This window comes from Lonchura striata, chromosome 3 (genome assembly GCF_050655825.1).
Source record: "Lonchura striata isolate lonStrDom1 chromosome 3, ASM5065582v1, whole genome shotgun sequence".
Taxonomy (NCBI): domain Eukaryota; kingdom Metazoa; phylum Chordata; class Aves; order Passeriformes; family Estrildidae; genus Lonchura; species Lonchura striata.
Window position 1 is genome coordinate 113,503,287 of NC_140705.1, and position 21,714 is coordinate 113,525,000.

General features: G+C 44.8%; 2 long non-coding RNA genes across 2 annotated transcripts in view; one reads left to right on the forward strand and one right to left on the reverse strand.

Annotated features, from left to right (window-relative positions):
• Positions 1-14,002: 14,002 nt before the first annotated feature.
• LOC116183357 (uncharacterized) lies at positions 14,003-17,315 on the reverse strand. The gene is made up of 3 exons (XR_014954086.1): positions 17,178-17,315; positions 14,284-14,572; positions 14,003-14,200 (listed from the first exon to the last, which is right to left on the reverse strand). It is a non-coding gene; the product is annotated as an uncharacterized LOC116183357 (long non-coding RNA).
• A 483-nt stretch (positions 17,316-17,798) lies between these two features.
• The window catches only part of LOC116183451 (uncharacterized), a 5,591-nt gene continuing 1,675 nt past the window's right edge, over positions 17,799-21,714 (forward strand). Inside the window, exons 1-2 of the long non-coding RNA XR_014954088.1 lie at positions 17,799-17,872; positions 20,544-21,714. The exon at positions 20,544-21,714 is cut by the window's right edge and continues 1,675 nt beyond it. This is a non-coding gene — a long non-coding RNA (uncharacterized LOC116183451). The remainder of the gene's footprint in view (positions 17,873-20,543) is intronic.

Genomic DNA, 21,714 nt, shown 5'->3' on the forward strand with positions numbered 1-21,714 from the left:
GTAGGATCCTTATTTTTGCAGCTCTCAATCCCACTGTGCCAATGCACATACAAACATGGGCGAAGGTCTTTCAGGGAGATGGTCAGGCCCAGACACCAAAACCCTGTAAAACCTGTAAAAAAGGCTGGTTCTTATCATAGAAGCACTCCCTTGTCAGCAGATGCTGCACTCAGTGCTTGAGAAAAAAGCCATGTCAGCTGCACTTTAATGTCAGAAATATTCAGGAGGCAAAACTGCCAACCTGCCAACCTTTGGGTCATCTCTTCATCCTTAAAACATTAGCCAGCCTTCAGATTTCCAGGAATGGATTTTTAACCACCCGGAAGAACGCTGGGAGATGACAAGAAGCCATAGTTTTACATCCAAGTGATTTAGGGAAAACATCAGGAATAGATCCCAGGGAGAGAAGGAAACCCCTTAGGGATTACTAGGAGCCAGTTTAGTCCTTTCCTGGGGGAAAAATAAATTGCTGGGCAAACCAAGAACTGAGAGTCTCTGAGGCAGTCTTTGACTACCTGCAGAAAACTATCCTTGATATTTGCTGTCAGTGCTTTCTTCCAGCCTGAGCTGCCTCCACCCAAGCAAAGTTGTTCCATAGGTTTCAAACACTGAAAAACTGTAGGTAAAACAGGGTTAAAATATTTCAGAGAACAAAGCAAACCAGGAAAGATCTTCTGTGAGCCAAATACCATTATTTTTTTGCAGAGACTTCTGGACTCTGGGACCCCAGCATTAGCAAATCTTGTTAACAATTTGCTTGAGCATTTTTGTGAGGCACCAGAAGAATGGGTTACGTGTCTTATTGATTTAATGACAACTATTGCTGCTGGAAATTGATGCTTTCATTAGAGAAAGCAGGTTAGCAATAGACTTGTGAATGTCTGGCCAACTCAGGAGGTGGCAGGGAACAAATGGTTTCCCCTATTGAAATAAAACTTCCAGGCAAGGTGTAATGCAGGAAGACTCTGCTAATATCACAGAGCTGTAACACAGGTCTGGTTCGCTGAATTAAAAAATCCCATAGTTGCTGAAACCATCCAAAGATTATGGTTAATATATCATCTCTTTGGGAAAGAGCAGTGAAATACCTGATCAAAGCTAATACTGGTTGCTGAGTATCTGCCTTTGAAACCTTGGGAACAGGACTCAGTTTCCCCATGCTTTGGCTTTTGATGTCACATATTTTGGATGACAATTCCTAGAACAACCTGAGGCAGAGAAGGCTTCCTCACTGGGAAAAAAGTCAGAAAGGAAATCGAGGGTTGAGGTGGGAAGAGACCTTTGGAGGTCATGTGCTCCTGTATTACCTGTGACTTCCCTGTGGATGCATCCCTGTTCTCTCCTTGAGGTCCTTCACAGAGAAGTGGGGCAGCACAGGGGGACTCCACTGTCAACCCTGCACCCCTGGCTGCACCATTTTCCCCCCAGTGGGCTTTGTGCCACCAACCACAACCCTCTGGACCCAGACATTCAGCCACCCTGCCACCCCTTCCTCTAACCTGCACTTTGGCCAGGGGGATGTACAGGAGACAGTGCCGAAGCCCTGCTGAAGCTGAGGTAAAAAACATCCACCACTCCCACCATGTCCATTCCCTCACCTCCTTTGGGTTGGTTAAGCACAATTTCCCCCTGGCTTTTCCCTTTTTTTTTCTGCTGAAATAACAGCAGAGCCCAAGGATGTGGTATTTTAAGAAAACAATGAGATTAAGAGGCAGATGCTAAGTGTTCAAAGACTCCTTACAGAGATAAACTGCAGTATCAGCCTCTATCAGATGGAGAGCACTGGCCCCACGCTTCAGGGGAGAGGCTTAATGATTTAATAGAGCTTTCCCACCTCTCACTAGTGAGCTCCACAGAGATAGGTGAGCACCAAGGGGAGACAACCCCAGATGTAAATAAATCATTAGAAGCCCTCACTGAGGGTCTCTGAAGACATTATTTGGGCATGTTTCAAGCAAGAAGTAGAACATGTTTCCCTGTGCCAGGTTGTGTTCCACACCTCCTGGAGGAGGGTGGATATCTCTCTTCATTCTTCCTACTGCATCTGGGGCTACAGCCTGAGTTTTCTTTGGTGTTTCAGGATTTTTAGCAGGTACTTAACGTTCATGTGAGTGCACAATGATTGTGCTCATGGTGGGGAAGGGGGAGTAAAAACTTTTCTGGGTTCTGCTTCCTATTTGTTTTATTTTTTGTCTGCCTTCCTCTCCACCTTGGCTTTCTGCTGCTCCACCACTGTTACCCTACCAAGCAAGCACAGCTTGGCTCTGCAGGTTGTCCTCCACCTCTAACACTCAGTTAGGTGGAAACCTCTAACCTTCAACTAGATGGGAAAGGAAGGAGGAAGAGAGACTTCCATGTGGCTGCTTGTGGTGCAGCATCTACCCTGTTTTCTGGGGAACATATCTCTGGCATCCTCACTGACTCCATTTCTGGGGTGGGATGTCCTCTGCAAGCTTCATTCTCCTGTACAATGGCTTCCAGAGGCTTTGGTGGTTAAAAGCATTTAAACTCAACAGCTTATGTGAATCCAAAGACCTACCAAGTTTTATCCACAAGGAAAAGGGAAGCTTGTGATGGTGCCACTGCTCTATTTCCTCTGAACTAATTGACATGTAATTACCATGGCAGTTAATACTCACATGGTTTAGCTTGATGAAATGGAGGAAGAGAAATGTAGAAGGACACAAGCATACAGATTGGGAGAGAGGAAAAATCCTGAAAATGCCATAAAACCTGCCAGGCATCCTTACTGCTGCTATTTGCAATGAGATTTTTTGCAAGTACAATGGCAGTAAATAGTTCAAATATGTGATTTCGAGGACCCCTGTAAGAAATCCCCTTCCTTGCTATGTGAAGCTTCACCTTTTCTGATTAGTTTTTAACATCCTGCTTAGACCACTGTACTGATTATAAAATTAAGTTGCTCCTCTGAAATCAAGATGTCTACACTACGTAACAGCCAAAGAAGCTCTAGTCCCAAATCCCACATAAGAAGCTCTGGCACCCACAAATTTCACAGGATTTTTGGGTGCTCACCACCTCCCAGGCAGGATGTGTCCTCAAATGACTGAACTGAGAAGAAGAAGGAAAAAAAAAAAAGGAGAAAAGTCCTCTCAAAAGTAAAACACGCTTCTGATGCAAAATTAGCATTTGGCAGAGAAGTGACTCATGGTGACTGAGGGCTTCGTGCAGCCCTTCTCTGAAGCATCCAGAATCTTTTTCTGGCTTGTGATTCACCAGAAAATGGTAGATGAGCACATCTTGACTTAAGCAAAAACGGAGGGTGTTACAGAAGAAGATGAATGTCTCTTCTCTGCTCTCTGAAATGGCGTTGCTGGCAGCTCCGTGGTGCCAGGAAGAGGGAAGACAGCGTTTCCAGGGGTGGGTTAAAAGGCAGAAAGCTTCATTTCCAGTGTATTCCAAGTCTTTGGGAAGCCTGATGGTGAACCAGTGGTGGATTCCACTTTACACAGAGCAGGATCCTGCAGGGAGGGTGACATGTCAACTTATCTGAGGGCCTGATTCCTTTTTTTGAAATTATTATTTATTGCAGGACCCCATTTTTGGCACATTTTTCATATGCTCTTGTGACCTATAGCCCTTACCAGAGTCCAAAAAATCCCATCTTCAGGCTCTTCACAAAGACCCTTCAGACTTCTTTGAGAAGAATCTTTGGGAATGGGGAGCAGCAAAGCACTTGAGCACCACCCTAAACCCCATCTACCCTTCCCCTTCAGCCTGGAACCAGCAGCACTGTGTGCAGAATTGTATCAGCACACCGCAGGAACTGCAGTTTCACCACCTAATTTACTACAGGACAGAAGGAGGGAGACATCTATAAGACATATATATGTTTAGTGAGTGAGGCACATATATAACAAATTTGGGTTAGAGTCCAGCTGCATGGAATGGGGCAAGCACAACACCTCCAGCTCTGCAATGTTCAGGAACCCCAGCTGTCCAGGCACAGAGAAGCAATGAAATACATTTTGTTTTGTGGTTGGATTAGCTGGGTTTACTGATGGCTAAGGTGAAAAGACCAGCCCATCTTCTGCTTCTTATTTCATAACTATGCCCCTTGTCATACTTCATTGCTACATCTCTCTTAATTATTTTTTAATCCAGATGACTCCCCAGAGCAAAATCCCAAGTCTCTTATTCTTTATCAGAGAGAAAGAAATGTTGATAATGATCTTTTTTGCTTTACATCAAGTAGAATTGGGTGATGTCCAGCTTTTATCATGGCTATAAAATATTCTCACTGGGCTGAGGATTCTCTTTGGATAAATGCTCATCACAAAATAGCATCTTCCCAAGCACCTTCCCTCATTAATTATCCCCCTGGTCAAAATTTCCAGGACCTTCTTACTGCAAAAACACGATGACACTGATGTCATGGTTTAACCTGAGCTCATCTTAAACAATCTAAATCAGGTTTTGTGGGAAGGGTAGCCAGGACTGCAGAACAGTAAACACTTGTGGTGGTGGATGGTAGCTGAGCCCTGCTGGATGGCAGCATCATGCTACAGGGATCCTCGGGTGAGTGGCTGCGTGTGCCACTCCCTGTGGCTCCAGACATCCAAGTGCAAAGTCCTTTTGAGCCACTTGTGTTGGGAATGCAGGCAGGGAAAGTGAATTTGGGCTTTTGTGCTTCCCTTCTTTGTGCTTTCCATGAAAAGGAGGGTGGAAATCGCTTCCCCCGTGCTGTTGCTGGAGGGAATCCAAGCAGGAGCCCTTTCCATAAGGATGCTTTGCTGTAGGATCACCCACCTGCTCTAAGCTACCTGCTGGAGCTTTTTGTAGAACTGTAAAAGAGATGCAGGAGTGACATCGGGCCAGCCACACAGGCCTGAGCACAAAATGCTGCCTTGAGCAGCAAAGGCAAAAAAAAAGAAAAAAAAAAAAGGAGTAAAATTCCAATCCTGCCATTGCTTTCAGGGTAATCAGCATGGCATTATGCAGAATGATTTGTAATTTCACACTGACAGCCATTCTCTTCTGGCAGTCTCCATGACTTAAACAAATGTTTGACACTGCAAGGAGCTGAGGGTTTGTGCCTTTGACAAAAACCTCAGCTCAATAAGGAGCCCAAAGAGGAGGAGACACTGCTCTGCATCCTCATTTCCACCCTGGCCTATGGATCATGGAATCCTCCCTTGCTGCCTGTGGTCATTCTGTGATGTCAGCCTCACTTGAAATCCCTCTTGCAGAGCAAACAAGAAGCACAACCTGTGGACTTTGCTTTGAATATTCTCCTTTTCTTCTGATGGAGAAGTGTCTGGAATGAGAGGAGATGCAGGGATAAACCCTACAGCTTGACCCAGCATGGCAGATTTTGAATGTGAATAAGAAATGTCAAAGTAATATCCAGTCTCTTACTTGAGCAAAAACTTGTATTTTGTTAAAGATGGACAAAGCAGGCAGCAAGTGCCTGGGCAATAAGTGATCAAGTAACTCTTCAGCTGTACAGGCTCACAGGAAATTGTCTAATCTTCCTTACAACTCACAAAACAAGGGAATCAGGATGCAGAAAATGAGATATATTCTCTTTTTGCCTTGACTTAACTTGTCTTTTCAACTGAATTTCTCAGAAATCCAAGTCCAGTGACTGGAGGAGCTTCAGCCTTATGAGATGTCTGGTCCTGGACACTGAAAAGGATCAAAAAACAAAATGGGATGAGGCTCCAGAGCTGGAATGCTCCAGTTCAGGCTCATTCATATTATTAATATTTCTCTTGACATCTTGTCCATTCAAGACACCTGTATAGCTCAGGCCCTCCCACCAACCACAAGAATACCCTGCCAATCCACAGGGATTTCCTACAGGGCTATTTTTAGAAAAAAAATCAGAGTTTCAAATCAATAAAATCTGCTTAGGTCAGAGTTCCATCTGTGTCGAGCCTGGCTGGTTTTCAATCAATCTCTTCATTAAATTTTCATGTCTTGATAGAAAATTAGGGGGGAAAAAATGAGGATTTGTTATTGTGTAGGAAAAAAAAAATTGCCTTTCAAGCAATGCAGCTATAATTTGTCCAAAGTTGATCCACACTTACAGAACTTCTTTGACTTCTGTGAATATTTTTAGTTTTTGTCTGGCTACTTTTGATGGTTTATTTAAGGTGTTGTTGGCACAAGTGGGAGATTTCTGGGAATTTTATAAAAGCTTTTATGTTTTTTTTGCTTTTATTCTGGAAGCTTTTGTGTGCCCAACAGCTGACAAGCTGCTTCCAGCTCTAGTGGCTTGTCCAATAAAATATATTAATGTTCCCTACGGCCTCGATACATTTCTGTGATGCTCAGAAAAACAGAGGGCTGCAATTCCCACCTCAAAGCCTCTCACCAAGTACTCTGCCTGATATGTAAAAACCCCAGTGTCCTGAGGCATTTGTAATACAAAGTTGAGGTTATATAATGAACCATCCCCTTCAATCCTGATCAGGACAGACCCAAGGTCATTTCCCTGGGAATTTCAGGAGACTTTGGCACAAACCCATGGCTTTTTTTTTCTTTTTTATAATTACAAGCCACTTTTGAAAATATTGCCTGATACCACCAAAATGTCCTCAACCCAAAGAAAGATTTTTTTTCAAAATCTTTTCCTTGCAATGCTTTTTTCCCCCCAGGTGCTCCTTTTTCAGGGTGAGGAGGTGTTGGCATCTCTTTTGATGCTGTCCAACACGTGAGATCCAACAGGAGGTGGCATCCAAGCAGAGGAGCAGTTCCCCCAGGTGGCTCTGGCACATCTGGCTGGGATTTTGTGCCCTGTTGGCCCTTCAGTCTGAAGGCACATGAGCCTTGCAGTTGATAGATTAACATCAAACCAGCCCCATCCAGGTAAAGGCATTTTTACTTATTCCAGAGATGTGGCTGCTCTCCTTAGTGGGCATGGCTCCACAGCCTCTCCACTGCCCTCCTTCCCAAACTCTGGGGTCCTTGAATGTTTGAGTTCTTCCTTTTAATCTCAGATTCAGGCTTGAGAAGAGTAAATGCTTTGCAGCCTGAGTGAACCCAGCCAGGAGTTACTCCCCAGTAAACATCTTGTCCTTTGTTTTGCCCAGCAATGTTATCTTGATCAGTTTTTCCTGCTCAGTCCCACTCCAGGTGACTGAAACCACATAGAAACCATAAAATGGGGAACTCCCAGTTTTCATGGCCCATCTTCTACCATTGTTTGGATGCTCACCTCACCTTCTCCACCCTAATTTCCACCCCACTGAGAGCTCCTGAGATTTCTCCTCAGGGCAGTGTCTCACCAATGCCCCCATGGGAGGGGTTTGCTGAGGTCATTCTGCACGGAGGACATGGCCTGGTGGTCATTATGAGTGCCTCTGGGGTGAACCTCAAACACCTGAACTCTGTAAAGAAATCAACCCCCTAAGGCTCAGCTCTGTAACAGTGAGCATGAAAATGAAAAAAAAAAAAAATTCAAATAGAGTTGACTTTTCTATCCCCACTCAGCTCTGTGTTTAGCTCTGAACACCAGCACTCATGGCAGGACTGTGTTTCCATGTAACACACACTCCCCTTTAGATAATTGCACTTAATTGCTGGTGTTGGTGGCTCAGACATCTCCCAGGCTCTACTCACAGCAGTGCTGGGGAGCTGAGCAGGGCCACCATGTGTGGTCCGAGCTGCATCCCCAGGATGCCCAGGGCCACCCACACCTCTCCCTGCTGCCTTGGCAGTTCTGGGAAAATAAAAAAGGCCCAGGGTCTGTCACAGTTCTGCCCCAGCATGCAGGGCAGGAGTTCTCTGTGAAATGGGAATCACTTTTTTCATCCCAGCCAATTAACTCTGAAGGATAAGGATGGAGATGGAGCTGACAGCAGCTGAGTTTATCACAGCTTTCAGTTTAGAAGAAACAACCCTCCAATGTGTGCTCTGAGCAGATGGATGTCACACAAGCCAGGGTTTTAGGAAGCATTCCTGATTTTTCCAGGCTTCTCTCCTTAAGACATTCCCATTGCCTCTTTTGAGCTCCAGGGAGATCAGCAAGGCCAGCATGGGATGGTGGGGGAGCAGCAGCCGAGGAAGGGCAGGAAGGACTGCCTGGAAACCCAGGGTGGGGAGCACTGAGGCTGGGTAACTTCTGCCCCATGGGGCCCTGCAACAGAGAACCCTCCCCCGTCAGGAAGGGATTTGCCCCTGGAGCCTGCCTTGGTTCCTGTGCTCACACTGCTTTTCAAGGGAAGGACCCCACAGAGCTTTATGAAGGCAGTAGTCTGACCCCAGCTCATAACTGAGATGCTAGATATGTAACAGCCTCTAAAATAAACATTTTTTAATTGCTCAAATGGAGTATGAAGAGAATCACTATTTTTCTGTCTTATTTTCGCAGCCCTTCTCTTTTGTAGTTTCTGAAATGCCCAGCCCCGCAGCAAGGTTAGCAAGAGTTTGGTGTTCTACCCTTAGGGTATGAATCAGTGTGATTGGGCACAGGATAACTTAAGGATCTGCTCTTTGCACAGGGCTTTATTGCCAAATAATCCTTCATTCCTGAAATCATCAACCCCAGCGCTCTGAAATAGCAAGAGATAAATATTAATTTCAGTGATTCCCTAAGCCACGCTCACAGAACTTGTTCACAGCGTTTATCTGTATCTGTTTCAGCCAAAAATTGTTGTAATACTTCTTGGTGATTATTTGGAAAATCCATTGCAATGTGCCACCTGCCCCTCTGCACAATGTGCCTGTCCCCTGTTTTTCTGGGCAGCTACAGGAACCAGATACCAGGGTGAGGAAGAAATTCCCCCATGGCTCTTTTGGCAAACTCCAAAGACCATTATGCCAACCACCCTCTCTGGTGTAAATTCTGGTTGTGCAATGTGGTTGTGAGCTGGCACCAAAACCTTGCTCTTCCAGGCACCTTCTGTCTTCAGGTGACTTTTGAATGTAGAAGAGTGCTTTGCCCAAAAGACCTGCTTTCTTGAAAGCTTCTCAGCTTATCTATGCTGTCTTTGTTTCTCAGCTGCACCCTTTGCTAGCCTCAGACCTAAACCAGACCAGAAGAATTTTGTGAAGTCTGCCTTGGGAGTGCATTGAGGTGCAAATGCAGTGAAGAAAGTAGCCTTTGATTGGTGTTATTTTTTGGCTGGTGAAAAATATGCCTCCTGTCTTCTATCAAATGCATTGAAATTACTACATTAAATTAAATAGTTTCCTCCTCTTCTTTTTTTTTTTTCTTAAATATACAGTGTTTTGTTTCATATAGTACCATTTGCTATAGTAGAATGGCAAATTATTGTGGTAGAGCTAAACTACTGTGGCTTGAAGAGTTTTGCAAAAATATGGGGTTTTATATTAGACGAACATGGAGATTTTGGTTAGTCTGAGGTAGCAGCTAATGAGGCAGAAATAAAAAACTTGGAAAGTTAAGAGACTGCTCTCTCTGTTTGGTTCTCTACTTACATAGGAAACATTCTTGATTTTATAGGAAACTTTCTTTACTCCCCTTCTTAAACTGATGCTCTGCTTTGCCAGGACCTGAAACATTACAATTAAAAATAATAGACTGTCCTGCATGAATTATGAGACATTTACACCTTGAATGCATCTTCTTTCTATTATTAATTGTCCTTTTCCCAGAGGGATTGTGAAAAATGGGCTGCTTTGAAAACAGCCTTCCCCAGCCTGCTGATGGAAGGAGGGATGATGGACGTGGTTTGGATTCTACATCTTGTCACTCCTGGGGCACCTCTTGCCTGCTCCTTCTGCCTGCAGGAGAGGAGAGGGGTCCAAGGGCACAACTGCCAGGCCAAAAATCACGAGTTTCATCCCCAAACCCACCGAGATGTTTATGCTGAAGGGCTTCTCCCTCAGGGCTTTAATTACAGCAGCTCTAGCTGAGCAAACAGAGAGGGGTCACCAGGTCCCTGTCACTGCAGCAAGAGTCCCTGTCCCCCCAGGAGAGCTCAAAGGGAGCTCTGGAATAGCTGCTCTTGCACAATGGCCATGCATTAAGTGTCTGAGTGGAAAAACTGCACTAAAAGGTGCATTGTGCTGCCTAAAAATAACCAGCACGTCTTTGTCCAAACCACATGCCTCCAGAGGGCTCCAGGATTGAAGCACGTTTGGATCAGGGAGGAATGCTAGTCAGGGAGATCTTTTGCCCTCTGAAGCCACGGGGAAGAGTCTGCAGAGGCTCTGGGAGGATTTGGCACTGCAGCACCGAGCTGCTTTCACCGGGGTGATCACCCATGTGCACAGGAGCCTGTTAAAATCTGGGAGCTTGGCTCTCCAGAGGAGCTCACAGCTGCCCAGGGGAGGCTGGGCACTGCCACAGAGCTCTGGGCTCCTTTAGGTTGGAACAGGACTTCAAGGTCATCAAATCCAACGCAGCACAGCCGAGGCCACCACGAAACCATGTCCCCAGGTGCCACATCCACACCTTTTAAATACCTCCAGGGATAGTGACTCCACCACTTCCCAGGGCAGCCTATTCCAGTGCTTCCCTAGAAGCTTCTCCAGACCCTTTCCCACCTTTACTGACCCCCTCTGGATGTGCTCCAGTACCTCAATCTCTTTCTTGTAGAGAGACCTCCAAAACTGAAGACAGACATATTTTGAAGTGCAGCCTCACTTGTGCTGCATAAAGGGGACAATCTCTGCTCTGGTCCTGCTGGCCACACTACTTTGGTGAGCAGGAGGTGTCACTTGTCATCCCATCACCTGCCCCCATGGCAAAAAAATTCCCCTTCAGACATCATGTTTGCCTTTGCCTGGAGGGAAGAGGCTCCCCAGAGTATGGTGTCTTACTGTGAGCTGTTCCAGCATATTCTGGGGATGCCACGAGCTGCCGTGCTGGGTTTGTGCCTCCAAACTCACTTCTCATCTGTCTCCCCTGTCTGCAGGATTCCTGTACCTTCCTCCCAGGTAGATGGATGAGATTTTGGATGGGAAGGGTCAAGGTCCAGCTGAATCCAACAGATTCCCTTCCTCCTTCACCCTCACCCTGCCAGGCTGTCCTTTGTGGAGCTCAGCTTTACTCCTTCCATGATAGCATACATTTCAAACACTACTTTAAAAAAATTTTAAATTGTCCCAAAACTCTCTCACTCTCTCACTCTTTTTCTTTTCCCAGCAGCTTTCTTTCTTTACATTTAAGATGGTGCCGGTCACCTTTGCTCCAAAAATACACAAAGCTGCTGCATAACTATTTTCCAAATAATTAATCTTTCCAGTGGAATAACTTAAAGCCTCACGTTTCCTGTTATGTTACACAGCTGCAATTTGTAACAAGAGATCCTGCGCTGAGCTACGTGGGCAGAGGGCCAAGGACGTGGTGCTTTACCTACACAAGAGCCCTACATAAATAATCCTTCCCTGCATGTTAAACAGTTAGGTACTGTTCAGTTCAAGAAAAAAAAAAAAAAAGGAGATGGAAAACAAAAGCCTTTCTTTTGGTTGTCATTTCACAGTTTGGAATTAAATTTTCAGTGGTAATCTCTTTTGTTTGGTAAGCTTCGGGGGCTGGGAAAGCACCTTCTCAGCTGCCAGGGACAGACATGCTTAGTTTCACTACCTATAGCTGTTTTATTGATTAATTCACATATCACACAAATATTTTGTCTGCCATAAATCTTACAGCCTCCTATATAACTGAGATCTCCAGATATGCCAAGAATAAGCAAAGTAATCCTTACTGCTCTGCCAAAAAGCAGGTTTGGGTGGAAGATGGGAGAAGATGGGAAGAACTCGTGGGAGATGGCCAGAAGATAGGGATGTCACTGGATGGGACACTTGGAGCCAGGCACAGATCAGAGCCACCCTGAGATGGTGAGAAAGGATGCCAGGAGCTGCACTGGTGCCCTGCCAGCTGCAGCATGGGGACAGCTCTGAGGTGAAATTAAACCTCCCTTGGCAAACCTTCATCCCTCCTCTGCCTGGCACGCTGCAATTTTGGGGTCTGACCACCCCAAATCCCCGAGTGCCCTTTGTCATGTGTGTTTTACATATCCAAAACAACAGCATCATATGGGCTGTGGGGCGGATGCAGGGCTTGGATGAGGCAGCAGCAGTGTTTATGGGTGTTATAAATCATCATCAGAATCATGCACGCTGCACTTGTACTTTCAGGATAGCAATGAGAAGGACTGGGACATGGCATAAATCAGTTGTAAATTGTTGTCTTATCAAATGGAGGGAAAGGATTTCAAAGGCTTTCAGCAAAGACAGATAAGCACAGTGTGCATGCTCATGGGTCAGCCTCCCAATTTCATCCCTAAAGATACAAGAAGGAGCTTGCCAGAAGTCTGCTGTGGGATGGGAAGATCTGAAAGCATCTAAACCAATTTAGCACCCAGCCTCTTGTGCTCTCAGGGGGATTTTAGGCATCATTCACTTCCAGACCTCTAAATACACTCAAAGCATCTAACCTGTGGTTAAGGGGACTAACATGAGGGAGGTGGGATGGACTGGAGGACAAGTCCCTTGTAAGAGCAGGTGCTGCAGTTTTTCTCCTCTTTTTGGTGAGGAGATGAGGCTGTGAGCGAAGCAAGGTAAAAATCACAGTTCACTCAGCCCAGTGAGGCAATGAGCCTGGAAAGATTGCTCCCAGCTCCTCCCAAATTTGAAGGACACTCCAACCTGTTCTGGGGGTTACTGTGAGACTCGCAGGTGATGGAGTGCTCAGTGAGGACACTGCAGGCTGTGCTTTCCCTTGGCTGGTGCTCACACTGGAAGGATTTTACCCCAGGTGATGGACAAGAGCTAGGTGCCCATGTCAGGACCAGTCCCAGCTGCTCAGCTTCTTTCAGACCAGCCACATCAGCTGCAATGTGCAGGAATAACCCTTCAAAAGGAAAACAGTTTGAAATTAGGCAAACAGGAGAACAGCTTCCAAAAGGCATGAAAATTAGCTTGTTTCATGCTTAGAATAACCCCATTAGCTCAATATCCTGAATGAATTATGCCAAACTTCCCATGCACACAGGCACATGCACAAAATCCCCCTTTGGGCTATTTAACAACAGTGAGAAATTTCAGAAGAAGCAGCTCCTGAAAAGAGGGAATTTGAAACAAAAGTGTCCTTTGGAACAGAACTATAAAGTGTGTATAATTTTGCTTTGATATTTAGAATGGCAACTGTTCTTCTTCAATTGTGAAATATATTTCTTTTGTACCAGCAAATCCTTGAAAAAAGCTTAATCTTGCACACATTGTGCATTAGGAAAATTCTCAAATTAAGACCTCTTTGAGACACTGACCAATGCAGTGGTGAGGAAGGCCAAGAGGAAGAAAAAGCAGCTCAGAGAGGGAAAATTACTTCCTTCTGGACAGAGAGAGCTATTTATTGTAAGCATAGAGTGCATTATGAGAAATGATGTTTGTGACTTCACTTCTCCTACGTGAGAAGGTTTGCACCCAGGTAAAGCAGGTATAGAGGTAATTGTTCTTCAAGAGTGTTTGATGTTCTCCTCACACACGGGTGCTGTCGAGCTCCATGCAACTCTAAGAGCTTAAAAACTTGTTTGTGAACTTTTTTATTTCAGAGCTCAGAATAAAATGCTGGACTCACACGAAGTCCTTGCCTTTCCCCCATGTCTGCTCCTAGTTGCTTCTCTACATGTGACTAAACCATGAGTCCATTTTTTCCATCAGAGTGATCCAAAAGGCTGCATGCCACCTGGAAATGACTTTGTGTCAGCACAACTCTTGTTAGACATCAGAGTGTCCCTACCAGCAAATTGGCCCAACCCTGGAACACTTCTACCCTTTCTGGCACGGAAGAGACACAAATCCAGGGTAAATTTGTATATACTTTTCCCACCACTTGTGAAATTTGTAGTTTGGATATCTTCTCCCAAGTTTGAAGCAGTGGGTGGCAAACTTTGGAGAAGAAATGGAAAGGCCAGAACGGGAGGTCATATATGGCTGGGGAAAGGAATGTGGCAGGAAAGGTGATGAATTGGTGAAAAGAACAAGCAAGCAAGCAAAAAGTAAAATAAACTTACAGAAACATAGAGGAGTTCCATTGAAAGAGGAAAGAGAAACAATCTGGGAATGTCAGGCAGAGATGTGGACAGTATATTTAGTTAAGCCACTGACACTGGTGGGAAAAGTGACAATTGCAGGGTTGAGATCTTAATCCAACAAGGGAATTTCAGCATGGCTTATTTTTAGACATGTGAGTAATCCTCATGATTTCAGATCAGAAAGGTAGATCCCAGCTGGTATTATCCTGTTGTCAGCAGGGACCTTGCTGTTAGGAAAAAAAAAAATGTTTTAAACCTCTTTTATGTCACATTTTATTTTTCCCTGTGAAAAAAAAAAATATATACATACCCAAATTTATTCAGGTTAATAAAGACATGGAGGTGGCTGTTGTGAGATGGGAAACAGGGTTTGAGGTTTCCTGTGGGCTGACAGGTCTGCCTGGAGGCTGCTCCTGCTCTGGTTGTGTTTTGCTGAAAGCAGGCAGAGCCAGAAAAGCAGAATGATGGAGTCACTCCTGGCATGATGGAGTGAGCAGCAGGACATGGGCACCCAAGACAGCACATCCTCAAGAGTGGGACTTGTCTGGTGTGGAAAAAACATGCAGGGCACAACTGTGCCCACCCCAGGCTCTTGCATCCTGTACAGAACATGGATGGAAAGGGAAACACAGAAGAGCACATCTAAAGGTGAGCCTGGCTCAAACATTCAGTGCACAATATATTATATTTACATTTTAGATGAGATAATCTTGTTGTAGTTATTTATTGATTGTTTCCAACTCCACTGTCTCCTCTTAAAAGTCAGACTAGACAGAAGCTTGAGATAAAGTATTTTATTCACTAGATTTTAGGGTGGGATTTTTGGAGGGGGAGGCAGGATTGCTGGTTCTTTCTGCATCCATCCTTTTAAAATGGTCTCAACAATAAGTGTTTTAAAGGTTTCAGACACGGAGAAAACAATGATTCTTGGAGTGACCCAGCTTCAAGCAACCTGTTCCTATGTGGAGATGGTCCTGCTCTCTCTCAGTGACATTTTATCACTTACTGCAAACACTGCAGTGTCCCCTGACACAGCCAAGCCCACCACGGGCTGCTCCTTATGTGCCACTGATTTCCACTGATACCAAAAAGATTAAACACAAGCTCACTGTCCCCTTTTTGTGCTGGGTTTGCACTGGTTGTCCTGGTTTTGGGCATATTTGGGAGAAATCTTCCAAAGGAGTTTCTCTAGAAAGCAGATTCAAATTGCTGGGTGCAATATGGTGTCACAGAGAGATGGTTCCACCACTTGGCATTGATGTGGCATTTGTGGGCCCCATGGAAAGACCCAAATCTGGGAGAAATGAACATCTTTCTTGGAAAGGAGCACATCTCAAGGCATTGGCTGATCAGAAAGATCTGTATCTGCCTGCCTGTGACCTGGCATCTTCTGCTTAACAAGTTGATTTTTAGCAAATAGACCCATATATGAAGAATTTGTCAGCAGGTTACTCTGCTTCTTTCCATTGAACTGTCGTGAGCAACATCAACAATGTCCCATCATTAAAAATTTATTTTGGAAGAAGGTGTAAAGCAGTGAGATTGGGTTAGTCCATCCTCATCCTTTTATCAGTGGCATTGTGGGTCTCTGAAATTCAGGAAGTTAAGAAAAGATAAGGAGCACTCCATGAACTGGGCCCTTTCAAATATACATCAAATTGCCTCCAAGTTTGCCAAACCTTCCAAGGAAGAATTAAGGAATACAAAAGAGACAGAGAAATGACTGATATGAAGCAGGTCAGATGCTCAGAAAATACAGCATTGTTGCAAAAAACAAAAAACAAACACAGAAACAAAAAAACAATCAAAGAAACAAAAAAAAACCAAACAAACAAAAAAGGTGGGGGAAAACTAATTTTAATCAGTATAAAAATTAATCCCTATGATTATGTAAGCATTTTATACTGTCTTAGATACAAGTTCTGTGGAAGAACTGCTTTACCATAGCTGGGAGCAGGAGCTCAGGAAAGCAAAGGCCAGGTCCTCTATCATTCTATTCCTGAAACCTGGATTAGACAGCAATGGTTTAAAAGGACCAGGCAGGAGCAGCAGCTTTATTTATGAGAGGGTGATCTCCAGTGGTGTGGAGTGATGGTGACAGCAATGGAAATTTGGGCTAGAAATGCTCAGGAGCATCCCTGAGACTTCTGCCTTTGGGCAGCTTTGAGAGCAGCATTTAAACCTGCAGAGGAGGGATCACTGAGCCAGCCTGTGCATCTTGCCCACCTTTAGCTCCTCATCTTCCTCCTGTGTTTTCCTGCAGGGAGAGGAGGAGTGAGGTGGGGGAGCAAACAGCACAGCAGGGCTTCAGAAACCCTCCAACACCTTGAAGCCCCATGTATTCCAGTCAGGAGCCACCCAGGCAGTCACAAGAGCAGGAATCAGAATGTGGGATTCCTTAAAATCAGAGAGTCTGGGGTATGTTACAAAAAGCAAACCTCAGAAACAACAAGATAGCAATTTAGAGCTGAACAGTAACTCTAAGATTTGTCAACAGAAAAATTATACAAGAAGTAGAAAGAAAAGACAAATAAAACCATAGTCTGTGAATTAACACTTAAGTGAAATAACTCCCTAAGTTAGAGAAAAGTATATCTAGTGAAATATTAAGAAGTTTTAAGCTTAATAATAAAGCTCTGTACATTGTATCTTAAAACTTGCAAACAAATATTGTACTGGAAACAAACAAACGTTGTTTTAACCAAAAGTGCATGTACTTATAGTAGTTGGGTAAAACTACTGTCATTATGCTTTTGCTTTGTGTGATTAGCCAAAAAGCTTTTAAAGTAAATTGTAAGTTCTGAGTCTACTACCTAAGATGTAAGCTACTAGCATTTTCCCATTTTCATAACCATGTAATGAGACCAATACTAAAAACCAAACAACTCAAGACACGTTCCTCAACAGCCCCATCCCATTCATGATTTATACACACCCCCCAAACCAACAATCCCAGCTTTGCAACGCTCGGGCGAGGCTCGCAGGGACTCGTGGATCATTTCCCCCTTTCATTCCCGAGCCGGACCGCGGCAGACAAAGCTCAGGCAGCCCCTGTGTACCTCCCGGCCCCTTGTCCCGGTGCATCGCTGCATCCCTGCATCCCTGCATCCCTGCATCCCTGCATCCCTGCATCCCTGCATCCCTGCATCCCTGCGCAGCGCCGCCGCCGGGCCCGGGGCGGCCGGGAGGGCGCGGGTGACGCACCCGATCGGTATTAGAAGACTTCACCGGCTATTTATAGGCCCCCACCGACCGCAGAAAGCTCTTGGGCTCGCTTTTCCTGCCTCCCTCCATCTCGCTCAGCGCGGCGGGGGAAGCACGAGAAATGCCGGCAGTAAAGCGGCGAGTCCGAGCGCCACATCCCCAAGCACAGCGGAATTTCTGCCCCTCCGCTAGGGGATTCAGTCTGAACAAATGATTTCCAGCATGCCCCGGCCTCCTTTTCAGCCTGGATTTCTTTCCCGTTCCGATTCTTTTTTTTTTTTTTTTTTTTTTTTTCCTCTCTTTCTCTCTGTGCAGTTTCACTTTCCAGTTCCTGGCATTGGCTTGGCTGCTCCTCAGCAGGGCTGGATACACACCAGAGACCGGGAGACCTCTCCATTGAGCTGGACAGATTTCCCTGCAGCTTCCCTGTGTGTCCCTCAAACAGCCAGGCTGAGCCTTGTCACTTTGGCCAGTGACATCTGATGCTCTCCTGACTGCAGGGCCAGCCTTCATCTCCCACCTTCACCCTCTGAAGGACAAACCCACGGTCCCCACCCTTGTCACCCACGTCTCTGCAGCCCCTGCCCTGCTCCCATGCTGGTGGGTGAGTCAGTGAGGACTGAGCAGAGCTGCGGATGGAAATTGCACCTACACATCCACCCTGGATGCTTCTTTCAGCATGGATAACCACAGCAGTAAGTCTTAAAGTGCTGTTGTTGCAAAAGCACGGTGTGCTCCAATTTGGGGCAGAGGTGGCATTTGGAAATGTGAGTAAAAAGTTCAGTACACCTGGATACGGGCAGTGAGGTAAAAACAATGCCTAGTGTCCACAGCAAAGGCACTGATGGAGAAGTAGAGCCATCTATAATCACTTCAGTGAAGTGAAAAATAGAGGTCACTGGAGGTGCACATCTATTTTTTTTTAGCAAAACTGATTTTCACAATATTTATTGTCAGAAGCATTTCCAGCAGAAACACTCCCGTCTGCATGCAGGCCCTGAGGTTTACAACAGAGGTAAGAGAGGACGACTGTGGGAATTAAATCTGGAGCAAGCTAGTCTTCTGCTTTTTCAGTGAATTAACCATTGCCCCACCTGAGAGGCTCTGCTCCTTGCAGCTCCATCAGCAATTCAGGGCTAAAGCAATCAGGGGTGGGGTGTCTTCTCAGTCTTATCCTTAAGTAAATCACTTTATCTCTCAGTTTTTGTATGGCACCCTGCTCCACGCTTATCTCTGTGGACTTGCAGGCTGCAGGGCTCTGTCTCACTGCAAGGTAGGATGTCCACACCAACTCCAGGCACATCCCCAGAGGGATGAGGCTCAAAGAAATACTGGCAGACAAATAGCAGGACCAGGGTCTTTCTCTTCACAGAGGAATGGCACATACAGCTGCAAAGAGCTGGTCCCAAAGATAATGCATTATGATTTTCAAATTTATTTTTATTTCTTGTATTCACCATGTCCAGTTCAGGGCTCCTCTCCTATAAGAGACATTGAGCTTAGTTCAGCTTCTGGTCCAGCAGAAAGAAAGGTGATGAAGGGATTGGAGTTCTGAGGAGAGGCTGGGGGAGCTGGGCCTGTTCCCCTGGAGCAGAGACACCCAGAGGAACCTGATCCATGGCTGCCAGTGTCTGCAGGGAGGGGCCAGAGCAGGGCCAGGCTCTGCTGGGCACCGGGCAGTGGCACAGGAGGCAGCGGGCAGGAGCTGAGGCTCAGCAAGTTCCACCTGAACGTGAGGAAGAACTTCCCTGTGCAGTGCCCCAGCAGGGCACAGATTGCCCACAGAGGCTGTGGAGTGTCCCTCCTGGGGACAGTCAGGAGCCATCTGGACACCATCCTGTGCCTGTGCTCTGGGGTGGCCCTGCCTGAGCAGGGAGGTTGGATCTCCAACCTGACCCATTCTGTGATTCTGTAGCTCATCAAAATGAAGATACAGGAAATTCACTTGAACCTGGGCATGGTGCTTAACATTTGGCCAACAGAACCAAGAGCATTCTACCTTTTTCTTGACAAGCTCATCCCTTTGTAACCTTCTGATCTCATTTCTAAACCTTGATGTGAATGAGACTTTTGCTATAGGTGTCTTACTCACAGCTGTGTCATGACCAGGTCATGTGGGATGTGTGGGACTGAAAACTGGGTAAGAGAAAGGAAATTCTTATTCCTTCTATGCAGTTCCTTTAGAGGCTTCACAGAACTTCACAGCGTTCAAGCCAGTAAAACTTCAGGATGCCTCTGGAAGGCTGTTTTAAAAGCAGATAAAAGCAACAGCCTGCACAGGAAAATTTTGATTTATTCCTTAGTTCCTACTTCTTCAGTTTTGGAGAGGCACATTCATAAACCATAAAAGCAAATTATCCCTCCACTGACAAAGATCCAGCCTTGACCTTTCTGCAGCACAATTAAAATGTGAAAGCATTTTTGCCATATGACTAGTATTGTTCCTTTCATTTACACCTCATTTTCTGCCAGCACCAATGTGTAAGGTGGTCATGACTCACAATAAATGTCCGGGAGTTCTCCTACAATAAAATCCTGACTTTGAGGGACTTCCAACTTGAGCTGGACAGAAACCTCATAAGATGTAACTTACTCTTGAATTCAGCATCAGGCAGCTTTGTTTCCTCTGATTTTTGTGTGCAAGATTTTCTTACCAGGAGTTTCCTAGAAGTAAAACTTGTTTTCATGGGCCACACGGAAGCAACCCTCCTACAAGTACCTGACCTTGGCATTTGGCAGAGGAACGTGCTTGATTCACTGCTATCATTTATGGTGTTTTAGCCAGTGCTGCAGTTGTGCCACTGCATTCCTAAGCAGGAAAACCCACACGGGCTCTGCCTTGGATGGGCTGCAGTCAGATGAGGACTGGTTGTGCTGAGATGCTGCAGGTGGCACTCATGGCTGGGGAAGTTTGCACACAAGCACCCATTAGGCATTTCAGAGCTCTACATAAAAGTTCTGTTAATTTCTACAATAAATATGCAGGGGGACAAACTCCATATTTAAATTGCCGCTCAAACTTTGGACTATTGTATTTTAATATAGTAAGTGTCATGTGGCTTCTGGTAGTGGAATAATACAAGCAACTCAGTGTGTTATGCATTTGCGGATTAGGTTGTAAATGTTTGTAAACCAGGCAATAAAGCTGTACGAGCAGAAGCATTTACAAGATAATAGTGAAGTAATTTGAGTTTTAAAATTATGGGAGAAGTTGTTGCTTGGCAGTGCTGTGTGCGGAGACAGACACTGGACACATGAAAACATTATAACCAATAGAAGAACACAGTCCAAGGTGAAGAGCAGCTTACAAATGTGTATAAATGGCATGCTTTAGGGATAAAACATTACAGATTTTTTTGCCTTTAGATAAAGGAGAGTCTGTTTTCTTGCAACAAGAGCTCTGGATCTTCTCTCCTGGCCATTTGCAAAGCAAAGGGATTTGGAATGTGATGCTAAACTTCTGGAGAATGCACATGAGCATGATTATGTGATGGTAGTAATGATATTAAACTTGAATCTCAATCTTTCAAACTACACAAACTGTTTGTCCTGTAATCCAATAATTTTCATATAACTATTTAGAAGGATGAATGTAATTTTAAAAAAGCAGGCATGTAACACAGGTATACCTATGTTCCCAGTTCTACTTCACAGAGAAAGGGTCAGAAGCACCCAATATCTAAATGAAATGTATAAAATGGCAATTATCTCTGTTTCAGAACATGGTATTGTTATTTCTTTGCTAAATACAGATGGTTTCCAAGAATCTATATACTCATTGCAGCTGGACAATGTTTATAGGCCCGTGGCAGAGGATGGTTTCCAAAGGAATTTAAATACTGCAGGGAGTGGTTTTATATTCCAGGGCCCCAAGTTTGCTTTGTGATAGTGGTTTAGTTTCACTGTTGCTCAAGAAAGAAGCCCTCTGTTCAAGAGGGAAATGCAGAAGGTGTGAAGTGAACAAATAAAATGTTCAGTTCTCCATGCCCAGCACAGCAGAGAACTAGGAATCAGCATGGCAGAAAAGGAGACAAGACTGGATAAACAGCAGAGCTACGAATCCTGAACAAATCAGACACGTAATACTGGTTTGCATTCCCAGAATATAAATTAACACCTGGTAAGATGACTGTGTTTTTGAGATAAAATTTTGCTTTCCATGAATACCCTCTAAAATGGGCTTAAAAATCTTTCCATAAACATTTCTAGCCACTAATCTAATTGATGGGAATGTGCTCAAAAATAAATACAGATGAAGGAAATTCACTGCTTTTATTCACTTAAAAGTGAGTATTTGCAGGTTTTTAAAGGTATTTCCTAAGGTCAATAACTAACTAAACAATCTTATTTTGTAAACAGCTGTGGTGCAGTAAAAAAGCCAGACTTCACAGGTCTTTGTGTGAACCTATGAACAAAATAATCTCAATTATGCTCAGAGGAACAAATATTTTTAGCAATTGTTCCCCTCAACACGATACACACTTTCTGGAAGATGCAGTTGAAAGTGAAGTTTATGTCAGCAGGGCACCTGCATGGG